This window comes from Cricetulus griseus, chromosome 6 (assembly GCF_003668045.3).
Source record: "Cricetulus griseus strain 17A/GY chromosome 6, alternate assembly CriGri-PICRH-1.0, whole genome shotgun sequence".
Taxonomy (NCBI): Eukaryota; Metazoa; Chordata; class Mammalia; order Rodentia; family Cricetidae; genus Cricetulus; species Cricetulus griseus.
The window spans coordinates 18,888,957-18,912,568 of record NC_048599.1 but is presented as its reverse complement, the minus strand read 5'-3'; the positions used below and the strand labels follow the sequence as shown (position 1 = coordinate 18,912,568).

Here is a 23,612-nt window from a genome sequence, read left to right as displayed (position 1 = left end):
CATGTGTGCACAGATACACATTCAGAAAAGGTTGTTAGGTCAGGCACAGAGGCGGGCAACTAGTAGCCATTGGGGTATTTAAAAGAACTTAAGATAGGGCCATTTCTACTTGCTCTCCAGTAGATGAGGATCTGTGCGCTGTTGTCCCCCTCCCCTACGGGTTTTTTGGCCACCATGGCGTATTAGAGGCGGCAGTGTGTGGCCTGGTGGCCTTTGCAGCGGTGGCAGCAGCACCAGGCTCTGCAGCGGCAGCCCCCTCCGGCTTGAGCCATGGCACTTTTCACGGAATCCAGCAGCAGCGTTGCTGTAACGGACAAAAGCACCTTCGATTTAAGCACATTCCTCAATTCCAGCAAAGCCCTACAACATGACCGAGGTGAGCTTCCTGAACAGCGAAGGGTTGGCGGGGGACTTGATGTCCCCCTTCGACCAGTCCGGTTTGGGAGCTGAAGAAAGCCTAGGGCTCTTAGATGACTTTCTGGAGGTGGCCAAGCACTTCAAACCTCATGGATTCTCTAGACAAGGCTAAGGCGAGCTCCTCCGAATGGTTGGCGGTGGATGAGTTGGTCAGTGCCTCAGACACCGGCAAGGAGGATGCATTCTTCGGGACACATTGGATGTTCGAGAAAATGGATCTTAAAGAGTTTGACTTTGATGCCCTGTATCGAATGGATGACCTGGGTACCATGCCAGATGAGCTTTTGGCCAAGTTGGATGACACATGTGATCTTTTTGCCCCTCTAGTCCAAGAGACTAACAAGGAGCCCATGACAGTGAACCCACTGGCAATCTCCCAGAAAGTGCAACAAAAATCGACCAGTTTGCCTCCTCTGCATTCTTGCAACCTTTTCCCTGTTCCCCAGGGGCCCTGTCTTCCACTCCAGATCACTTCTTCAGTTTAGAGCTAGGCAGTGAAGTTGATATCTCTGAAGGAGAGAGGAAGCCTGACTCTGCTTCTTATATTACTCTAATCTCTCAGTGTGTGAAGGATAAAGACACCCCCTCAGATAATGACAGTGGCATCTGTATGAACCCTGAGTCCTACCTGGGCTCTCCCCAGCAGAGCCCTTCCACTTCCAGGGGGTCACCACGCAGTCTGCTCTCTCCAGGTGTTCCCCGTGGGTCACCAAGACCCAAACCTTATGACCACCCTGGTGTTACTTTAACAGCTAAAGTGAAAATTGAAAAGTTGGATAAGAAGCTAAAAAAAAAAAAAATGGAGCAAAACAAGACAGCAGCCACTAGATACCACTTGAAGAAGCAGGCTGAGCAGAAAGTCCTCACAGAGGAGTGTAGAGAGCTAGAAAAGAAGAAGGAAGCTCTGAAAGAGAAGCAGATTCTCTTGCCAAAGAGATCCAGTATCTAAAAGATTTGATAGAGGAGGTCCGAAAGGCAAGGCGGAAGAGAGCTCCCTAGTAGGGTAGTGCTTTGTGCTTGTACATAGTCTTGTAAAAAAAAAAAAAAAAAAAAAGAGCCTGAGATAATTTTAGCCTCATGAGGTTCCAGTCAGTCAGTCAGTCTGCAACGTGAGTGTGGCTTTCTTCTAGAACATTGTTTTCAGAAGCCACTTAGATTACTTGGCTTGGGTTTCCTTCCAGCTTCCAATCCTTTGCTGTTGCATCTCCACCTGAAACCAAGACAGGGTCTCTGCTTACAGAGAAGGACCAATCTCCCGAGAATGGCTCAGGTGATGGGACTGGGCCACCCCAGGAAGCCAGGGTAACCACCTCACCTCCAGGTCCATGTCTGCAGAGTCCCTTCTCCCATGAAATGGGAGAGGAACCGCAAGCCCTGTACACTAAGCCTGAGCATCTTTCTCCTGCCCCGCACAGCCAGACCCAGGAACAGAAAGGTGAATTAACACCCTTACTCTCTGGCGTCCAGCCTCGTGGAATTCAAAGCTAAGTCTTGAGCTAGGGAATGTGAGAAAAATGAACATTATTTATGTTTTCTAAAAAGAAAAGCGTAGCTAGGCATGGTGACCTCCACCTTTAATCCCAGAATTTAGCAGACAGAAGCAGATGGATCTCTGTCAGTTTGAGGCCAGCCTGGTCTACATAAGCAAGAGCTATGTAAAAAGACCCTGTCCTATAAAAAACAAAAACAAATGTGTGTATGTCTAGACAGTAGAGAAACTATTTCTTTCCTGTTATTATCATTATCTTAACATAAATATACCTTTTTAGTTAAGGGGAAAAAAAGATTAATCCACTCAATGGCTTAGACCTGTGGTCTCTCTTCTATGTAATTAAACATGTGGCCAGCAGATGGTGCTATAGGCTCACAGCAGGCCCTCCACAGCCCATTCCCACCTCTTTTCTCCAGTGATGGAGTCGGGTCTTTCCTTCTGTTCTCCAGAACCTGCCTGAGGAAGAAATGCCTCAGAGGACACAGCAAAGGCCGGGGGGGGGGGGGGCAGGGGGGACCTACTATATGTCCCTCTCCTGAGCCAGACACAAGAAGCAAAGGTCAAGCCTGAGGAACTGAGTTCAAGGAGCAGAATTGGAAGCCTGACAACAGACAGAAGCAATTAGCTCTCCGACATTTATGATCTCTTCCCGCCTGTGGCTTGATGTGCAACTGGCCACTAAAACAAACTGATCCGAAGCTGGGTGTGGTGGTTTATGCCTGTAAATGCTAGAGACTGAGACAGAAGGATGAGCCGCTCAAGGTGAATCCCAAATACTGAGAAATCCTGTCTCGGCCTCCACCCTTGATGAGAAGATCACATGATGCTAGCAGAGTTTATTCATCTCTCTAAAGCCCACACCGAAATGAGTGGGATCAGAGCAGTCGAAGAGGAGGAGAAAGTGGAGGCCAGAAACTGAGCCAAGAAACCCCCACAAAAGGTTGTCGTCTTTTTTGTGTGCCGCGTTAAAACCACATAAAAAGGTGCTCTTCCAGTTAGGAATGTTAGCTCATATGGCTCCTTCAGTTGAGGAAAATGACTTTCACATATACCATAGAAAAGTCTTGAGGTGCCGGGCATTGGTGCACACCTTTAATCCCAGCACGCGGGAGGCAGAAGCAGGCAGATCTCTGTGAATTCAAGGCCAGCCTGGTCTTGAACAAATTCCAGGGCAGGCTCAAAAGCAATACAGAGAAACCCTGTCTCGAAAAACCAAAAAGAGAGAGGGGGGAGGGGGAAGGGGAAAAAAGGAAAGGGGGAGGGGAGGAAGAGGGGGAAGGGGAGGGGAGAGGGAGGGAGAGAGGAAAGAAAGAAAGAAAGAAAGAAAGAAAGAAAGAAAGAAAGAAAGAAAGAAAGGTCTTGAGGCCAAATCCCAAATGTCAGAGAGATGGTCTCAGAACAGAATGGAACCCTAACCTACTTCAAAACAGTGTAGCCTTGGCTGTCCTGGCACTCACTCTGTAGACCAGGCTGGCCTCAAACTCACAGAGATCCGCCTGCTTCAGCCTCTTAAGTGCTGGGATTAAAGGTGTGTGCCACCACCGCCCAGTCACACTTTCTTTGTTTATTTATTTATTTATCGTGCACACATTTGTACAGATGTCTATAACAGTGCTCATGTGGAGATAAGAGCATGGCTTTCAGGAGTGAGTTCTCTCCGAGTTCTGGGGATATACCTCTGGCTTGGCAATAAGCACCTTTGATCAGTGAGCCATCTCACTCGCTCAGTTCCTCGTATCTTAGAAATTCTTCATATTTTAGAAATGGTCTTACAGCTTCACTGTCAGAGCATATAGCTATTGCATGGCATGTTATCTCATTCAGTCTCAGTCATATAAGTAACTGTGTATCCCTACAAGTAATTCCCTTACATTTTATTTTTTGTAGTTTTAGTCACTTTGGTTGTATTTTTCCCTAACAGGTTTTTAGGAAGGACTCATGAGAATTCTCTTTCTTCAGTTTTTTTTATGCCCAAAATTGTGTTAGTCAGCTTTTTTCAACTGTGGTAAATATGGAAGAAATTGACTTATAAAGAAAAGTGGTTGATCCTGTTGCTTTGGGTTTGTGTCAGGAAGCATGTTGATGTGGGAGTATATATATAGTGGTGTTAAACAAAAATAAAATAAAATAATGCAAGGCATGGCTGTGTATGTCTATAACTGCAGTACTAGGGAGTAGAGACAGGTGGAGCTCTAGAGCTCCCTAGCCAGACAGCCAAACAGACCCAGACACTATCTCTAAAGCAGAATCATGGAGAGCAACAGCACAAGGCACTCAATGTCCTTCTCAGGCCTCCATATAAGCATGGGCTCATGGACTCTCACACTGAGATAAATACACACACACACACACCACCACCACCACCATAAATTGTTAAATGATTTTGGGATTGGGATTAGGACTTTTGCATTTTGCACCATGTATTTATGTGAAGCATTGCTCTCAGTATTGACAATTACAAAATCAAAATATTGACTCTGGCTAACACTGAAGATGCCCTGGAATACAACATTTTCATTCAAGAGTTAATAAATAACTGTGCGCATGAAAGTATACCCAAAGAACAGAAGACTGCTTGGTATCATTCTTCAGGCATTGTTTGCCTTTGGTGGTTGGCTGGTTTGAGACTCTGAGACAGGGTGTCCCTGGTACCTGGGGCTTGCCAAGCAGGCTAGACTGGCTGATCAGGGAGTGCCAGGGACCACCTGTTTTCACATCCCCAACACTGAAATTACAGGAAAGCACCCTCACACTCAGCATTTTTGTGAGATTTGGGAGGGAGGGGGTTGCTCTGTTTGTTTTGAGAGAGGGTCTCTCTATGTAGCCTGGCTGTTCTGGAACTCTTGATGTAGATCAGGCTGGGCTCAAACTCAGAAATCCCCCTGCCTCTCCCTCCGGAGTGCTTCGATTAGAGATGTGTGCCACCATGCGTGGTATACCCAGCTTTTTTACAAGGCTTCTGGAAGATCAAATTCAGGTCCTCATGTTTGTAGAGCAAGCACTTTACCAACTGACCCATCTCAAACCAAGATTTAGCTCTTTCTGAGAAGGGGAGAAAACAAAAAGCTCAGGTACATCCATTCCCAATGTGTGTACATTTGTTTTTAACTTTAATAAATAGTAAAATCATAGGTATACCATGGATTATTTTGATTTCTTCATGATTTAGTTCTAGAAGATGTTAGACTTGCATACCTGCTTTATAAGCCTATATACCCAGGGGCTTATTTCTCCTTAAAAGCCTTTAAGAAGCCCCGATGAAGGTCAGAGGGAAACACAGAGATGACTCATCAGAACAACCCCTACGAGGTGTCTCTGCCCTCTCCTGATAGGTGACTAAGGGAAAACTCAGAGAGGACAGCAGTTTGCCTGGAGATACACGACAGCTAAGCTGCCTGGTGGGGCCACAACCAAGTGAGTGATGTTCATCTGTGGGCTCAACGCACAGTTGCTGACACTCTCTGAAACTAGCCTGACTTCCTGGCCACCTGCTCTATGTGGGGGGATGGGAAGGGGAGCATAAAAGATCACTTGCTAGTCTTGGTGCCCAGCTGGACAAAGCAACTGCAGGGGCCCAGGTCCCACCCACTGTGCACAGAGCCTTGTAATGTTCTCAAAGCAGTTGAGCTTGCATTCTCTCAGGCTCTAGAGATGACAACGCATGTGAGTTCACAAACCTGTCCTGAAGTTTCACTTCTGGTTCTCGGCACCTCCCTAAGAGCAGTGGAGGAACCTAAGAAAGGGTCCCTGAATGAAACCAAGAAGTCAACTTGGCCCGCCTCAGTGTCCTTCCTGGGTAGGGGCATGGATGAGCTGGGGCCAGTAGGGAAGGCCACCAGCACTTCAGGCTGCAGCCCCCGACTGAATGTTTTATCTGCTGAGACCCCAATGCTTGACACTCAGCCTTGGAGAAAGCAGGAGCATAATATGCATTTGTTGAACAAGCCAGTGAATGAATGAATTTAGTAAACTGTTTGGATCTCATTTAGAGTCTAAACCTCAGTTCATACTTTTGAAATACATCCTCTTTTCCTCTAAAATGAAAGCTCAAGAGGAGAAAATACAGCACACATCTAGTATTAATATCAGGACTAGGTAGGAGCTTGTAGCAGGAGTGATTACAGCCAATGGATTGCATGAAAGTGATTATAGAAATGGAGGAGGAGTGAGGGGGCAGAGGGGAGGTGGGGGGGCTGGGAGGAGAGGAGGGAGAGGAAACTTCAGTTGGGATGTAAAGAGGGGGGAGGGAGAGAGAGAGGGGACAGGAGAGAGAGAGAGAGAGAGAGAGAGAGAGAGAGAGAGAGAGAGAGAGAGAGAGAGAGAATAAAAGAAAAATCTTAGGCTGGCAAGAAGGCTCAGCAGGTAAAGGCATTTGTCTAGAAGCCTGAAAACATGAGTTCCAATCCCAGGACCCACAGGGTGGAAGGAGGGAACTGATTGCTACAGGTTATCCTCTAATCTCCACATACTCACCCCAATAAATAAAGAAATGTAGTCTTAATTTAAAAAAAAAATCCCTCATAGGCTCATGTGTTTGAACACTTGGTCCCCTGATGGTGAGGTGTGGAGGTGTGGAAGGCTGTAGGTCCTTCAGGAGGTGGAGCCTTGCTTGGAAAAGTGGGCCAGTGGGGTGGGCTATCCCCACTTTCTCTCTCTCTCCTGTCTGTCTGTCTATCTCTGTCACTCTCCTTCCTGGCTGCTTAAGCAACAGGGCCAGCTGGCCTCCCATGCCTTCAGGCCTGAGGCCATGTCTTCCTCACTTCGATGGATAAACCTGTAATAAACCCTTTTTCTCCCCGAAGTTGCTTCTCATCAAGTATTTTGCCACAAAAAGAAATGCACCTAACATACCTGGCATACTTGGAGCCCTGGGTTCTAGCCCGTGTACTGTAGAAACCAGGCATGATGGCACACCCCTGGTATTGTAGCTCTTGAGAGGCAGAGACAGGAGGGCCAGGAGCTCAAGGTCGTTCCCAACAACATACTGATTTCAAGGCCAGACTGGGCTGCATGAGACCTTGTCTGAAAGTGGGGGAGGAGGGAATTGAGATTATTTCTTCTATCTCTGACATGGCCCAAAGAAGCAACAGTTGAGACCGTTATCATTTGGGGCTGTCTTCTAGCGTACCAGAATGTACAAAATGGATTCAAAGAAAGAACTGATATGGCCAGGGACTGAACCATGTGTGCCCCAGGGCACCAACCCCCATTTTCCTTGACTTGTGGCTATGGATCTGGACTCTCCCACCTCAGAGACCACGAAGGAAGGAGCAGGCTTCTCACCAGCTTGAGCATCTCAGCAGCTGCCAGTGTGGATGTCACCCAGCAACCAATTATCCCTCTGGAAAAATACTTCCTTTAGCTAAAAATCATAAATCTCCTCTTCTAAACGACAGGTTGGCTGCTGCCTCTTCTTTGAAGAGAGATGCACAAAGCAAGCAGTTGGCTTTAACAGGCTACAGGTGACATGGGTCAAACACCAGGACCGGAGCCTAGTCCATTCATCACTGGCATGAAAAGGAGGTCATGCCAGGGACAGAGACGGCTGCAGACCACATCCATTCTAGGCAATCACAGAATGCTGATGTCTGGAAACTGGAAGACTCAGCTCTTCTCTGCTCCACACACACTCAGCTGACCTCATATTAATTCCCTAAGGCAGCTTTGATACTCCCATCTCCTGTTCCTAAAGTAGTCATCTCTCAATCATTAAAAGGGGGTGGGGGTGGGAGCTGATCATTTTAGACTAAAAAAAAAAAAAAAAAAAAGTGAAGAAATAGAAACAAAGGGAAATGAGTAACGAAAAGCCAAGAGCACTCAGGAGTGAGGTCAATACAAACAGAGACACCCACAGAGCCCCATGCTCTTGGAAACCATAGGCCAATAACTTGAATGAGCTTCCTAACAGTCATTGTGAAAAGGAAAATAGAGTGTATTGGGCGATAGCTAAATCTGGCTAAAAGAAACCCATCTAATAGGGATAGGAGAATGCCCCATCCCTGTTAGAAAGACAGCGCTCCTGAGGTCTCAGAGTCCACAGGGGTAGAATGAACAAGCTCTGTCCTCACCAAGACCCAGCAGTCAGCCTCCTGGGATGTTTCCCTTAAGTCTCCTCAACAAAAACCTGCAATACAATGATAAGGTCCAGCTTAGCAAAAACAGTGACCCCTGGGACACTCTCCAAGGGTAAGCGTTGCAGGCACAGATGTGGTTTTCTTTTCTCTCTCTCTCTCTCTCTCTCTCTCTCTCTCTCTTTGGTTTTTTTTGAGACAGGGTTTCTCTGTGTAGCTTTGGAGCCTATCCTGGCACTCACTCTGGAGACCAGGCTGGCCTCAAAGTCACAGAGAGCCACCTGCCTCTGCCTCCCAAGTGCTGGGATTAAAGGCGTGTGCCACCAACACCCGGCTAGATCTGAGTTTCTAAGAAGCAGTTACACCAGGAATGTGGGTCTTAAAATGAACAAAATCTTTGAATTGGGTTTTCTAGATTTTTTTATTTTTTTATTTTTTTAATTTTACTTGTGCATGTGTTCAAGTACACCATGAGTGTGCTTGGTGCCCCAGGAGGTCAGAAGGTGTCTGATTCCCTGGAACTGGAGTTATAAACAGCTGTGAGTGGCCATGTGGGTGCTGGGAACTGAACCTGGGTCCTCTGTGAGAGCAGCCAGTGAGTGTGATATATATATCTGTAAAAAGATATAAATTTTGGCTGAATATTTGGTTTTAATATATTTAAATTATGTTATTTGTTTATATTTATCTTACATAATATTTATTATTATTATTATATGTGCACATGTGTGTTTGAGTACTATGACACACAAGTGGAGGTCAAAGGACAACTCCAGAAGTCCTGTCCTTCCACTGTGGACTGAACTCAGGTCATCAGGCTTATATAACACATGGTGTTATCCACTGATCTGTCTTTCCATTTGCCAAATATTGGATACAGAAGGACATAGAGCATATTTAACATTTATCAGAGTCACAAATAATTTGATTTTATAATCATCCATACTGAAAATACTATTTTATACAACTAGACATTTTAAAATGGTAGAAGTGTGTCTTAGGACTATTTCAGATATTGTTAAAAAAATTCTCTCCTGATTCCAAACCAAAATTCATTTAATAATTTTTTAATGAAACTGGAGTTGGCCACTTAAACAGCAATTTCAAACATTCTGACACAATATAATACAAAGTTATGCTAACTTGGGGGTTGGAGAGTTAACAGCACTGGCTGCTCTTCTGGAGGGCCAGAGTTGGTACAAGCACTCACATGACTGTTCATAACCATCTGTAGCTCCAGTCCCAGGGCATCTTATATAGTCTGGCCTCCCTCAGCACCAGGTGTACACATAATGCATAGACATACATGCTAAACAAAACACTCATAAAATAAATAAAACTTAAAAATAGCAATAAACAATGATAAGTTAAATTGATAGTAAACATTCTGAGGAGTGACAATAGGGAAATACTAAAAGTCCTTGTTTTTCACAATTAAATCATTATGTTTCTATAAGAGCAGAAAATTAGCATGTGCTGTAAAAAGACTGGAATTTATAACATAAAGAGTCTTGTCTCTGAGCTGAGATGTTTCGGACAATACTGGTTGGCATTTTATGATTCGACAACATGCAAACTACAGAGTTCCTGTGTTGCATTCAGAATCAAGACTACAATGAAGCCATGCAATGCAACATGGACAAGCACTGCCAGGAAAGTCTGAATCACTGTGTGTTTGACTTTGAATTACATTTTGGTTATTGCAAGTTCTAAACGCCTTTGCTGTTGTTAAAGTTTCACAGACCTACATTTCATTTTACAACTCCACATGGAGTCATGACCCACCATTCAAGCAGTTGGAACTTAGGAATCACACTTGCAAGATGACTGTGAGTTCCATGGCTGAAGATGAAGAAGCACCCTATGCATGGGTGGCATTACGCCATACACTAGACACCCAGACAGAAAAAGAAAGGAGAAAGGAAAAAAATAGATGAGTCTCAACCAGCATTCCCTCTCCACTTCCTGCTAAGCCAAAATGTGCTCAGGTAAGGAGTCCCAGCTTCAAACCACCACTGTCCTGCTTTTCCTGCCCTAATGAATGGTATCCCCTCAAACCATGAGCCAAAAGAAACCCTTCCTCCCTTACATCTCTTTTGTGAGGTAGTCTAACATATCAAAAAGATAACTAACTAAAATAAGGGAGCCTGGGAGGTCTTCTGGGATGCCAGCAATGTTATGTGGATGCTTTATAAAAATCCTTCTGATATGGGAACCTTTGTGAAGGTGATGCCAGGGGCCCCTCCTCCATATCCTTGGGACTTGAACTCATGGTGTGGACCATGGTCCCTCTAATTCTCTGTTGCCCCTTTCAGCCATTCCTTCTAACCCATCTCCATTCTTTTGTGACTTCCCACAAACCCACAGAACTGCTCTCTACCAGGGACCCACAGCTGCCACACTTGGCTGAGACCCAGAATCAGTCTCTGTCAGGGACCCCACATCCTTCACACTTGGCTGGGACCCAGCTAGTCTGTCTAGTCCATCTACATTCCTTTGTGACTCCCACCGACCTGAAGAACTGCTCTCTACTGGGGACTCCACAGCTGTCACACTTGACTGGTATCCAGATTAGGCAATGGCAACCACAGACTGGAACACCCACTCAATAGAGGCAAACCAGATATCTACAGCAAGAAATACCACAAATGTAGCGACTCAAGATGTCTAGATCCCAGCACAAAACACAAACCTGAAGAACCAAGACACTATGTCTCCTCCAGAAGCCAGAGACCCTATTGTAATATGTCCTGAGAAAACCAATGTAGTTGAAGTACATGAAAGGAACTTTCAAAATAGCAATTTTTCATTTGTACAAGGACCTTAATGATGACATGAATAAATGCCTTAATGAAAACCCAAACAGTTTACTGAAATAGTGAAAACAATTCAAGATATGAAACTAGAACTTAACAAAGAAATAGAATCACTACAGAAAAGCCAAACTGGAATAAAACTCAAAATGAAAAATTTTAGAAGCCAAATAAAAAACGGAGAGATTGGAGCCTGGCTCAACCCTAATTAGAGAAGTTTCTTCTTGCAGTAAATGGTGATTAACACTGAGAGTCACAACTAGACAATGTACAGAGAGAGAGATTTGGGGCACTCAGCCCTAAATGGGGTGTCTTTATCAAAGTCCTCCATCAAGACTCACGGATCAGGCCGGGCGTTGGTGGCGCACGCCTTTAATCCCAGCACTCGGGAGGCAGAGGCAGGTGGATCTCTGTGAGTTTGAGACCAGCCTGGTCTACAAGAGCTAGTTCCAGGACAGCCTCCAAAGCCACAGAGAAACCCTGTCTCAAAAAACCAAAAAAAAAAAAAAAAAAAAAAAAAAAAACTCAGGGATCGATGTGGAAAAAGCAGTGGGACAAGTTAGAGATCCAATGGTGGTGGGTGAATGACTCCAAGGAAACAGCCTCTTCCAGACACGACAGGACAGATGCACATATGAACTCACAATGACTGGACAAAAACAATGTCAACACAAAGTCTGCACCAGCTGGGGAAGAATAAAAAACAGTTTTGTTTTCCAATGGAGTGACACTGGATATATCAACGACATCTAGGGCACATCCCATCCATGTCCAGAAATTGTTGGGCAACATAAAAGAGACTCCATGGCTTTTATCTGCTTTTTATTTTGGTTTGGTACTTTTTTCTGTCTTATTGATTTCACTTGTTTTGATTTTCATTTTCTGTGGGAGTCTTTTTTTGAGAGAGAGAGAGAGAGAGAGAGAGAGAGAGAGAGAGAGAATATGAAGTTGGGTGGGGAAGGAGGTGAGGAGAATATTGGAGGAATTAGGGGATATCTTAGTTAAGCTTGCTATTGTTGTAAAAAGACACCACGACCACAGCAATTTTTATAAAGGAAAAACATTTAATTTAATTAGGGTGGCTTACATTTTCAGAGTTTCAGGCCGGGCATTGGTGGCGCACATCTTTAATCCCAGCACTCGGGAGGCAGAGGCAGGCAGATCTCTGTGAGTTCAAGGCCAGCCTGGTCTCCAGAGTGAGTGCCAGGATAGGCTCCAAAGCTACACAGAGAAACCCTGTCTCAGAAAACAAATAGCAAGCAAACAAACAAACAAAAAAACAAGACAAAACAAAAACATTTCAGAGGTTCAGTTCATTATCAGCATGGTGGTACATGGCACTGTGCAGGCAGACATGGACATGGTGATAGCTACATCTTGATCAGAAGGCAACAGGAAGTAGTCTGTTGTAATGATAAATCTTTACGCCAAGCCACCGGAGCCTGGCCGCCATGTGGGCACCCAAAATAACACAAAGAGACTAATATTAGGTACAATGCTGCTGGCCAATGACTAGGATTTCTTACTTGCAAGCTCAGTCTTAGTTATCAACCATAACTACTAATCTATATATTTTATAAGAACTTATAAGAACTTATCAGATGCCAGCAGCAGGCGTCTTCCCTTGCCAGGATCACATGGCAGCTCCACAGAGAAGAAAGGAGGAGGAAGAAAGTAATTTCCTGCTTGTCCCTACTTATAGTCTGTGTCTGCCTGCTATGTTACTTCCTGCCTGAATCACAAAATTTCTCTTTACTACATTTCCCAGAATCCTCCTCGACTCCTAGTCCCACCTAACTTGCTTCCCTATTGGCCAACAGTAGTTTATTTATCAACCAATAAGACAAACATATGCAGACCTTCCCCATCAGTCTGTCTCACTAGGGTGGCTTGAGCATATATGAGACCTCAAAGCCCATCTAAACAGTGACATATTTCCTTCAACAAGACCACACCTACTCCAACAAGGCCACACCTCCCAGTACTGCCACTCCCTTTGAGAACCATTTTCTTTCAAACCACCACAGGGCAGAAGAAATAATATGATCAAAATATATTGTATGAAAAAATGTAAATGAAAATAATAATTTAAAAAGTGCTGACAGACACAATAGTACAGATTTTTAAATGAAGGCTCTTGGCCAGGCATGGTGTAAACCTCCTACTTGGGAAGCTGAGGTTGGCAGATCATAAGTTCAAGGTGAGCCTAGACCTTGTCTCAAATAAATAAATATATAAAATAAGACATAAACTGAGTATGGTGGCACATGCCTTTACCAGTGGCTCTCAACCTGTAAGCTGTGACCCATTTGGGGACAAACAATCCTTTCACAGGAGTTGCATAACAGATATCTTGAATATCAGATATTTACATTATGATTCATAACAGTATCAAAATTATAGTTATGAAGTAGCAACAAAAATAATTTCATGGCTGGGGGTCACCACAGCATGAGGAACTGTATTAAAGGGTCACAGCATCAGGAAGTTGAGAACTCCCAGCACTTGGGAGGCAGAAGCATGTGGCTCTCTGAGTTCAAAGCTAGCCTGCTCTACAAAGGAAGTTCCAGGAAAGCTAAGGCTACACAGAGAAACCCTATTTCAAATAAACAAAACAACAGACATGCTGTTTAGGAAGACAGGCTCTCTGCCTCGGCTAGGATTGAGCTCCACCAGAGACTGGACCAGGACTCAGCCAAGACAAGTCAACTGTGTGTGAGTCAGACCACCTTGCTCCACAGCTCAGCTTAACCATTGCTGTTCCAGAGCCTGACCACTTGGTGTCTCCACTGGACATGCTGCCCAACAAGAATCAGCATTCCCTACTGCTTCTAGAACCTACCCCTCCCGCTGATGTGGAATTGGTCAGATGTCTCAGCTCTGAGAAATACTGAGAAATGCCAGCAACTGAATTTGAGTGGCAGCAAAGCTGGCTGGTAGGGAGCTGAGATTCAGACCCCAAGGCACACGGAGCAGCCATGGGGGTAGACTAAGGCATGTCTAATTTGAACACTCACCCAGCCCACACAGTTTGCTCCAACTCAGAACCAATCTGCTAAGCCAGGATGCCCGTTACATTTTGTTGTCTGTCTCTCCCTCTAGGATGGGCAAGCAGGAAGCAGGGGCTTCCTTTGTCTTGTAGAACCTAACATCTCGAGGGCCTGGCTCAGAGCACATCACCAGCAGCTGTTGAATGAAACTTGGATAACGACACAGTAGTCACATCATCCCTGCACAATAGAGATGGGTGGGGACTTCCTCTGAGTCTGGGACATCAGCTTCAAGAACAATTGCAATTGTTCCTTGTGATGTTGGAGGAGGAAGCCTTTATAGGGTGGGCACAGGCACCTGAGTGGAACTGAGAGCTGAAGGTCTCAGTGGAGGGTGGAAGGTGTTGGTAGTCTAGCTAACGGACCACCGGACACTGAGCAGTTCCATTTCCCTTTTTTCAAAAGTAAACAGCATGGTGAAAGGAAGGGGCAGGCTTCCACACGACCCTTTGATAGGCCTAGGGAAAACAGGAAATATAAACCAGCAGCAATTCAGTAGAAACCAACCTGGGCCGCCCCTGTTGGTCTCCACTTCCCAACCACCTCCATCAAGTTTATGTGGATGAGGAAGAACAAATTGACCAACCACCCTGAGGCTTTCTGGGACCCTGGAAAAGACACTTGGAAAGAGATGGAACATGTTTGGGGAATGAGGATAGAAGAGCCAAAACTGCAGGCAGATACTTCTCCGAGATAGGAGAAGGGACAAAGAACCAGAGAAACAGACTTGGACAACTGCATAGATGCAGGCAGCTGCACAAGACCCTCTGAGGATCTGTTTGGGCACAGAGATGGAGGCACTCAGGCAGAACTCCAAAAACGGTTCTATATGAGACCACCCCAGGCCCATCAATCAACATTTCTATGTGTGTTGTCTCACCAGGGCTTAGAATGGATCAGCATTATCCAATTAAGCAGTGATGGAAATTTCTAGAGCTGGATTTTCTGTTGTGGGATATTTGTACACTGTGTGAAGGTGTATTGCTGTGATTGGTGTAATTAAAAAGCTGTACAGCCAGTAGCTAGGCAGGAGGTATAGATGGGACTTCCAGGCAGAGAAAGGAAGTAAGAGGAGATAATTAAGGTGCAGAGGACACACCTATGAGACATGGATGTTCAAGGAGACATGTTAGACACTCTAGGCCTGTAGGCCAAAGATGGATGTTCTAACATTACAGAGGAACTTTGGGTGACTGTCCAGGCAGCTAGACGTCGCTGTCATTTGTTAGTTTGGGAAGTTGCTTGCTGTATTAAACACTACCTGTTTAATCAGGTAATATTATAGCCTTCTGGAATCTTTGATGAGTCTGACTAGATAGTTATAGTTTTAGTGTTTTCCTTGTTACCAAATTCAGAAAAGAAACTTACATAAGTGATGTAAAGTTTGAGAAACATAAAAGCTTAAATTATTTATCCAAGATATTTTAAGGTCTAAAAAGATACTTTAGGATGGTAATATAAGTTATAATAAAAATTGTTTGGGTATAAAACTTTGGACTTATCAAGATAATGATAGATAATAGAATAATTTCTCCTAATTTGCTATACAAACGGACTGGACATTGTGAATGTAATTCTAAATTGATAATTGTTCTTGTTGTTTGTAATTTTACTGTATTAGAGTTGAAACCTTTCCTTTTTATTTAAACAAGAAGGGGGAAATATTGTGGGATATCTGTACACTGTGTGAAAATGTATTGCTGTGACTGGTGGAATAAAAAGCTGAATGGCCAATAGCTAGGCAGGAGGTATAGGTGGGACTTCTGGGGAGAGAGAGGGAGAAGAGGAGGAATCTAGGTGTGCAGGAAACACTAAGAAACAAAAGGAAACAGGGGTGCAAGATGAAAGAGAAGTAATGCCAAATGATAGAACATAGATTAATATAAATGGGTTGATTTAAGTTGTGAGAGCTGAGCTTTCATAGTTAATAAGAAGTCTTTATGTCATTATTTGGGAGCTGGCTGGTGGGACAAAAAAAGACTCGTTTTATATTTTCCAATATGGCAGCCAGGAGCTACAGAATGCTCCTAGCTTCCATATTGGACAGGACAGTCCTAGACACCACCACCACCACCACCACCACCATTCTTGCAATGAGAAAAGCTGCCCCTTGGTAGGTATTTCTGTATCCTTTCTCAGTCCTTCCAATCTCTCACACTGTTGGGGAAATAGGCTTAAGAGACCTCATCCCTTACTGTGCCTCCAGGTATCATTAGACAATGTTGGTGGGCTTGAATTTCATGTAAAAACAAATGTGTAAGATGCCTTTGGAGGCTAGGTATGTAGCTCAATTGGTACAGTACTTAATTAGCATGCACAAATCCTGGGGTTCCATCCATAACACAACATAAAAAGACATAGTGGTGCATGCCTGTAATCCCAGCACTTAGACAGCGGAGGCAGGAAGATTGGAAGTTTAAGGTTATCCTTGACTGTATAGTCAGTTTAAGGCCAGATTGAGCTATATAACACACAGTTTAAAAATAAAATAAATTTTTTTCTGTAATTGGATTTAATTTCTATCTCCAGGGCCCATGTTGTCTTGTGGTAAATATTTACTCTAAATAAACCCAGGTTAAATGCAGTCATGTGAGAGATTCCTCTTTCTTCTTCCAAAGTTTATCTGGATTGTAGGCTGGTAATCCTTTGTTCTATGTCTAAAATTCATATGTGAGTGAGTACATACCATGTTTGTCTTTTTGTGACTGGGTTACCCCACTCAGGATGGTTTCTTCTAGTTCCATCCATTTGCCTGCGAATTTCAAGATTCCATTGTTTTTTTTCTGCTGAGTAGTATGCCATTGTGTAAATGTACCATATTTTCTTTATTCATTCTTCAGCTGAGGGGCATCTAGGTTGCTTAGAAAGCATGGTCCCTAGGAGAAGGGGAAGGGGACAGGATCTCCTGGGCTAATTGGGAGCATGGGGGCAGGGAAGAAGGAGCTGGGAGAAAGAGAGGGAGAGAAGAGGAGGGGAGAGGAGGAAATGGGGGAGCAGGAAGATTGAGTGGGGGTGGGGGAAGAACAGAGGAGTGCAGGATGAGAAATACCATAATAGAGGGAGCCATTATAAGTTCAAGGAGAGATCTGGCACTAGGGAGATTTCCAGAGATCTACAAGGATGACACCAACTGGCAATCTAAGCAATAGTGGAGAGGCTACCCTAAATGCCCTTCCCCTATAAAGAGACTGATGACTACCTTATATGCTATCCTAGAGCCTTCATCCAGTGGCTGATGGAAGCAGAGGCAGACACCCATAGCTAAACACTGAACTGAACTCTGGAACCCAGTTGCAGAGAGTGTGGAGTGATGAGCAAAGAGCTCAAGATAGGGCTGGTGAAACCCACAGAAACAGCTGATCTGAACAAGGGAGAACACATACACCCCACACTGATGTCTGGGAGGCCAGCATGGGACAGATCCAGACCCCTGAACATGGATGTCAGTGAGGAGGCCTCAGCACTCTGTGGGGCCTCTGGTAGTAGATCAGTATTTATCCCTGGCCCATCCCATGTGGAGGGATGCTCTGTCAGACTGGACACCTCAGGGAGGGCCTAGGCCTTGCCCAGGATGATATGACAGACTTTGGGGATCCCCCATGGAGGGCCCTACCCTCCCTGGGGAGCAGAGGGGAGATGGGGTGGGAAGTTGGTGGAGATTGGGGGAGGAGGGGTGGGAGAAGGAGCAGGGATTGACATGTGAAGCAGGCTTGTTTCTAATTTGAACTAATAAAAAAAAATTTCTTGGAAAAAATAAAATAAAAATCGAGTTCTTGCCTGGCGGTGGTTGCACACGCCTTAGTGAGACTGACCCAAAAACCACAAGAACCAGTGACAGAGATGGAGAGCAGTGGTAGAATAATTACCTAAATCCACAAGGCCTAAATTTAGTCTCTGTACTGTAAAAAAAAACAATCAATAGTTAAAACAACATAATCCTAAATTGAAAATTTAAATATCAATTATGGATTCTGGATTGTTTACAATTTCTGATGCTCTACCCATTGAAAGGGGATAAAAATTCATTTTTTTGACAGGTTCTCTATGTAACCCTGGATTGCCTGAAACTAGCTGTGTAGACCAGGCTGGCCTCAAACTCATAGAGATCCACCCTCTGAGTGCTGGGATTAAAGACATGCACCATTGCTGGGCATGGTGGTACACGCCTTTAATCCCAGCACTCAGGAAGTAGAGGCAAGTAGATCCTTGAATTCAAGGCCAACCTGGTCTATATAGCTAGTTCCTGGACAGTCAAGGCTACACAAAGAAACCTTGTCTTGAAAAAACAAAAACAAAAACAACTATCCACAAAGACAAACAAAGAAGCAAAGGCCAGGGAGTCAGGGGGTCAGGGGGCCAGGGAGCTGGCTCCTGCCATGTCTTGGCAAGAAAGGACAACGACTTCAACTGGGGTAGTCAAATAGAAAAGGACTGGCTTGTGTTGGCAAGAGTTGGAAACAGATGATGTGGGCTGAGAGAAGGGGAAGGGAGGGGGAAAAAGAATGAGGAGTGCAGCTTTCTAGTCTGGGCAATTAGATAGGCAGATGGTGGTGTCACTCACTGACTGGGAAGGGAAAGGAAGAGGAAAAACAGGTCTGGAAGTTCAGCTTTGGAGCTGGCGTTGTGAATGAGTGCCTGAGGAATGTCTGGGAGGGGATGCATGTGATGTTTCTGTGGAGGTTATGAGGCCAGGCTAGGGCTCAGACCTCATTTCCCTTCATCCACCAAAATCCAGGTGGAGTTTCCCCCAACTCCAAAAGCAATGTATATGTAGCTCCTCCCTACGTCATAGACCACTTCTCCCCTATGTTGGCCACAGCACCAGCCCCTTTTAAACACTCAGCTGTTAGGTCAGACTGTCATCTAAATAGGAAATTCTTCCCCAGGATCCAAGCTACAGTCTGTGTCAGGACAGCTAAAGATTCACACTGGTCTGATTTTGTAGTTATGGTATTGCATAAAATCAACTTCCAGAGGAATGAAGGAGAGAAGAAAAGTTGGCTAACAGATGTAAAACTGGGTTTGGAAAGAAAGAAAGAATCCTCGCTACTATAGGGTTGCTATAGGTTACTATAATAAATCATAACTTATATTTCAAAATTGTTAGGTGAGGACCCAGTTAGTAAAGAGTTTGCATACAAGTTGAAGACCTGCATTCCATCCTCAGAACCCACATAAAGGTAAAAGGAGAGAAGTAAATCCATAGAGCTGTCCTCAGACCTCCATACATGAGCTATGGCACACATGCCCCCCCACATTATGCATACACACAAAATAATAATGGATACTTAATTTAATTTAAAAATGAAAACAAAATGGAAGGTTCCTGAGTACTCACATGCAAAGTTGATATCTGGCTCTCTCTCTCTCTCTCTCTCTCTCTCTCTCTCTCTCTCTCTCACACACACACACACACACACACACACACACACACACAGGAGGAGAAGAAAAGATTTTTAATATTCCTACCAAAACAACAACAATAACAAAAAATGTGAGGTAAGGGATATGCTAACTATCCTGAGTGGATCATAATGAAACTTCAAGCATCAATAACAAATAAAAACTGTTAAACTCCCAGAAACTCAGTGCACATGACAATGAACATTCATTTCTCCCCCAGGAGTCGGTGGGTCAGCTGGGTCGGGCTGGGCTCCAAGCTTTGGGTCATGCACAGTCACTTCACATGTCTGTTCATTCTATGTCCAGCTGAAGGACTCCCTGATGCCTGGCGTTTTCATGGCCAAGGACAATTGCTCAAGAGGTGGAAAGGGAAACACTCAGTGGCTTGAAGCTGGCTGCTGTCACTTCCACACATATTCTTTTGACCTAAGCAAGTCACAAGGCTAAATCCAGTATTAACAGCGTGAGGAAGTATATTCCTCTTGAAGTGGGGAAGGCTAGGGTGAAGTAAATGTTTGCTGAACAATAATACAATCTACCAAATGACCCAAATTCTTTTTTTTTTTCTCCTTCTCCTAGAGAGCCACAACACATAGCAATCCATCCCTTAGGAAATACCACCTTCTGTGAATGAATGAGTGGAGAAAGTGTGCCTTTCAAAGCAAAAAGATCCTCTCCACTCTTCAAATGAGGAACATGGGGATCACAATAGGGAAGTGACTGGCCCCACAGCCTGTCTGGCTCTTCTGTTCGATTCCCTACATATAAGGAATTATGCAGCAAAAACACTACTTTCGTGGTAATCGGGGCTGTATTACTCACCCTGTCCTCTCACTGAGGCTTGGTGAACAGATATGGAACCATTTGGCAAATAAGGTCATTTGCTGATTCAGTCTCAGATCTCACTCTAAATCTCACTTTGAACCTAGGTAGTACTTTGGTTCGTCATTTCCAGTTTCCCAAGCCCCAAATGCTAAGTGTATGTTGAATGAATGAGTCATCCATACTGTGAAATTTTAACTGCTGCTTAAGTGTTCTGTGAATTCTGTGGTCTGTCCCACGGGGGCCTATCCTAAGGTACGGATGGTGAGTGAGCCGAAGTACCAAGTACACAATGAGCTAAAAAGTGAGTATGGGGGGGGGGAGTGGCATGGAAAATGTTTAAAAGGGCATGAATCAGATATGCAATCCTCCAACCTTTTGAATTAGGGTTACTTAAGACCTTAAACTGCTTTTAGGTTTGTGTAAATAGCTCAGTGAATATAGTATGCTTCTATAGGTATGAATTCAGGTATGTTTCTGCTTGATAGGCTACAGTCGGAAATGGGTGTGGCATATGGATCCAATGGGTATTTCCCATCTGGAAATATTTTCAAGTTTATACTAGCATGCAAAAAGTAATTACTTGCTTGTTGGTTGGGAAACTCTTGAAAATCCTCCTCCTCCAGAATCTACTCCTACACATTTGCCTGAAGCCTGTTTTCAGAAACAGAGTCATTTTCTAGCCACTCCTTCAGTGGCCAAGGCAGTGAATACCTACCATGTGTCAAGGGCTGAGCGAGTCACCAGGGTGACAGGCGGGGAAACAGGTGGTGGCCAAAGTCGGCTAGGCCCACATTCATCCCATAACTGACATAGATGGCACTGGACCATGAGCCAGACAGCGTGCTAAGTGCTCTTCATGGATTATCACATTTAATCCTTGCAACAAGTTGATGAGGTAGGCGCTATTATTACACTGCTTTATAGCCGTAGAAACCAAAGTTCAGAGAGGCAAAGGAAACTGACCAAGGTCACATAGCTAGCAGATGTCAGAACTGATATTTGACTCTATGGCCTGTGCTCTGAAATGCCCCCCTACACTGCTCCTGTTAAGAACTCGCCCACATTCCTGGGACAGTAAGTGGTAGAGTCAGAAATCACAGCAGAAACCCTCATCCACCAGGCAAGCCCCTGCCCTGAACTGATAAATCACCTTTCTGTCTTCTAACCCTCCTCATTTGTGGCTGCTACCCTAACATGCTGGGGACCTTAGGGAGTCACCCTGAGCCTCCTTTTGCATGGCAGCAAAGAAGAGCATTCCTTACCTTAAGAAGCTGAAGGGGGCTTGTTCTAGAAGACAGTATCCTCCTATCAAACATGGTAAACACTCACTCAAGATATGTGTGCTTCCTGATTTCTAGGATTGGAGGCAGTTAGCAAAGTGGTTCTAGGAGTGAATACATCCAACAATCACTATAACTAGATATGTGCTGGAGGGCAGGGGCAGGAAAAGGCCGGAGGCGTGCACTGGGTAAAATGTCAAGGGTTTCAAAGTGCCCACAGAACTCATTTGAGGGAACACTGGAACAAACAATCCCCAGAAGGAGGCAGCTTGGTTCGTCATCTTTCCTGTTTTTCCAGCTTGGCCCAGTTCCAAAACCTCATCTTAATCTTGTCAGGATTTTGGCCCTCTGCCTCAGGAAGGAGCTGCCAGGAGGCTTAACGTGAGCCAAGTCTTCAAGGAAGTGATGTCTTTTGTGGGTCAAGAGAAAGCAAGCGAGCAGCTTTCTGGAAGGGAAAAGATGGTAAGGACAGAAACTGGCAAGGGCCAGCTAGCCAATTCCCCCTTGAGCAGCACAAAGGGTAAGGTTTAGAATGAGGCAAGGTTTACTGATGGTGTTGCTAGCAGGGCTAGGGGGAGCAGTGTGTACAGTAGACTGCCTGCCCTAGCTATTCACCCACTCCTTGGGACAAAGCAGCCTTCTCTCCTCATTCCCTACAACTTCTTCCAGAAACATCTCTGCCTGCACTGGAGACTTCAGAACATAAGTGTGGATCCCATAGGCACTGGAAGAGGCCACTGTCTGTGAAGACATTAGTGAAAAGATTGTAGCTGTATTAGTTACTTTTCCTATTATGAAAATAGACCCTGACAAAAGCAATTTAAGGGAGAAAGGGTTTTGTGGTGGTGTGGCTCACAGTTAGATGGTGTGGTCCATCATAGCAGGGAAGTACTGGTAGCAAAAGGGCAAGGCAGCTGGACACACATCAGCAGTCGAAAAGCAGAGGAGAGGAATGCTCATGTTTATCTTTTTCTCCATTTTATATTGTCCAGGATCCCATCCCAGATAATGGTACCACTCACAATGGGTGAATTTTCCCAACTCAGTTAACCAATCAAGATAATCTCTTCCAGGCAAGTCCAGAGGACTGTCTCTAAATGAGTTCTAGATCTCCTAAGAAAACAACTGAGATGAACCATCATACTGGCCATGTGGGAACTAGTGGTGAAACTATCTGAAGCAGTTAGCATTTCCCAAGCACCTTCTGAGTGTTACCTGTTATGTCATCTCATCAGCTCACTAGCCTTGAGAAGATTACACCTCCACTTTGTAGATGGGCCACCTAGAGGAGACAGCTCCTTTTCAACTCTACCCATAACTATCTCTCACATCCTAGACCAGGCTATCCACTTTAGCTTGAGCATGGCCGTTTGAGTACCTCTCATATTTCTGGAACTCGGAGTTGTTCTGAATTTAGCATCTTCCCTTCCCACAGATTTCTGGTTCCCAATCACAGCTTTCATATTCAGAGCCACAATCAACAGCTTTCATCTACCCATCTCCAAGTAGCAGCCTGGACCATGGGTTCAACTCTGACTCTTTCCCAGACACAGTCTTTGCTCCAAGATTTGTAGTGTAGTTCAGAATCCATGTTAATGAAATTAATGTTAATAACATTTTAAACCCAATTTTTAAAAAAATGTTGTTATTCTAACATGTAATCAATGCAAAAATTATTGACATTTTGGGGCTGGAGGCTGGCTCAGCAGTCAAAAGCACTTCTTGTTCTTGCAGAGGTTCAGTTCACAGAATCCCCATGTCAGCTCACAACCATCCGTAACTCCTCAGTTCCAGGGGATCCAGTATTCTGTTCTGACCTCTTCAACGATACTAGGGCAACATAGATGCAGGCAAAACATCCATGCACGTGCAATAAAAATAAATGCATTTTAAAGCATCATTGATATTTTAGATCTTATATATACCTTACACTCATAGCCCATCTTGATTTGGACACCACTAGTCAGTGGCTCCCAGATTTAACAACACATCTTTAAAGAATGTTTAAAGCTGGCTGACCTGTTTCCTGTTCTGTGGGACAGTAATTCTGAGAAATATTCGAGGCATTCCACAGGGGGAAAACAGTAGTTTAAGTCAAATAAGTATTGAAAACAGTAACAAAGTGAAACCGAGTTTTCTACTTTAAGGATCTCCCAGAGTCCTCTCTGTGCTTGTGTCAAATGTGATACTAGAAACAGAACAGAAAGCATGTAGCATTTCCCTCAACTTATCTGAGCTCAGAGTTCTGTCTTCAGAAAACA

At 44.4% G+C, this 23,612-nt stretch overlaps 1 long non-coding RNA gene and 1 pseudogene across 2 annotated transcripts in view; one reads left to right on the top strand and one right to left on the bottom strand.

Moving 5' to 3' along the window:
- LOC113836365 overlaps positions 1 to 21,520 on the bottom strand; it is a 171,590-nt gene extending 150,070 nt beyond the window's left edge. Inside the window, exon 1 of one of the 2 annotated variants that reach the window (XR_003486444.2) lies at positions 21,334 to 21,520. This is a non-coding gene — a long non-coding RNA (uncharacterized LOC113836365). The remainder of the gene's footprint in view (positions 1 to 21,333) is intronic. The other variant, XR_003486445.2, reaches the window with a different exon arrangement.
- Positions 330 to 1,416, top strand: LOC100770559 (annotated as a pseudogene).
- Positions 21,521 to 23,612: the final 2,092 nt, after the last annotated feature.